The sequence below is a fragment of the Carlito syrichta genome, unplaced genomic scaffold, assembly GCF_000164805.1.
Source record: "Carlito syrichta isolate Samal-C Ts95f unplaced genomic scaffold, Tarsius_syrichta-2.0.1 Scaffold307091, whole genome shotgun sequence".
Lineage (NCBI taxonomy): Eukaryota > Metazoa > Chordata > Mammalia > Primates > Tarsiidae > Carlito > Carlito syrichta.
In genome coordinates, this window is record NW_007251187.1 from 195600 (window position 1) to 197090 (window position 1491).

Here is a 1491-nt window from a genome sequence, read left to right on the forward strand (position 1 = left end):
GCGCGCGCTGCGGAGGACTGGAGGGGCTCTCGGGAGCCTCCATTTATCAACAAGGCTGCCTGAACGAAGCATATTTGTGTGCCCAGCCCTTAACTGTACCCCACCACATCAAAAGAAAAAATATTGATTTAAAAAAACAAAGGAAAGAAAAAAGAGGTTCTACCACTTTTTTTTTTTTTTTTTTTTTTGATTTGGCGTCTCACTCTGTCGCCCGGACTGGAGGGCAGTGGCCGCTCCCGGCCCCGGCAGCCTCGACCTGCCGGGCTCCGGCGAGCCTTCCGCCTCGGCCTTCCAAGCAGCTGGAACTACAGGCGTGCGCGGCCACGCCCGCTGATTTTTTGATTTATTGTAGAGATGAGGTCTCGCCCAGTTGCCCAGGCGGGTCTCGAACCCTCGGGCTCAGGCCTCCCAAGGCGCGGGATTACAGGCTGAGCCTCCGGGCCCGGCCCTTCTTATTATTTTTGAGTCAGTCTCCCTCTGTCATCAGGCCAGAGCGCAGTGGCACGATCACAGCTCACCGCAGCCTCCGGGGCTCAGGTGATCCTTCCATCTCGGCCTCCCGAGTGGCTGGGATTCCAGGGGTGAGCTACTGCGCTTGGCATGGTTTTTCCTTTATAAACTCCACCTAGCATCCTCATCTGTGCACTGCCCACGTTCCAGCCAGGATCTGAGGGATCAGCTTTCACATTGTGCTCTGGGGACCCCCAGGTTCCCTGGTGGTGATGGGAGGAGGGTGCCTGTCAGACCTGCTCTTTTATATACCTGCTCTTTTGAACAAAGGAATTGATTTTAAAATAAAGTGTTTTAAAACCACCGAGCTAGGGGGATTCTAAGCTCCCTTCAAGCTCACATCTGTGATTCTGTTTGTTTTCATCCCAGATATGAGAATGTTGTATGACAACCAATCAACTCTGCAGAAGCTTCTAGACTTGGAGGTGTGCACACAAGCACTCGCCCACCTGGAGAACTGACTTGGAGCTCTGCTGCTGCCAGTCAGGAAAACTTATTTTACTTCCTGAACATTTCTCCAATCTTTTGAAAACTTGTTGAAAGCACTCAATACATATTCATAGACTTGATAATCAAGGAATAAATAGATGGTCAGACTGGTCACGTCCTCCCCTCTGAATAATTACACGGTAGTACAGGTAATGAGAGCTAACATTTATTAAACACTTGTTACACTGTTTTCCTTTTTTTTTGAGTTGGAGTCTCACTCCGTTGCCCAGGCTGGAGTGCAGTAGCAAATAGTCAGAATTACAGCTGGGCTTGGTGGCTCAGCCTGTAATCCCGTGCCTTTGGGAGGCTGAGGTGAGTGGATTGCCTGAGCCCGCGGGTTCGAGACTCGCCTGGGCAGTGAGACCTCATCTCTACAATAAATTTAAAAAATCAGCCAGGCATGGTAGCGCGCGCCTGTAGTTCCAGCTACTTGGAAGGCTGAGGCGGAAGGATCGCCGGAGCCCAGCATGTCGCGGCTGCGGTGGCCGCTCC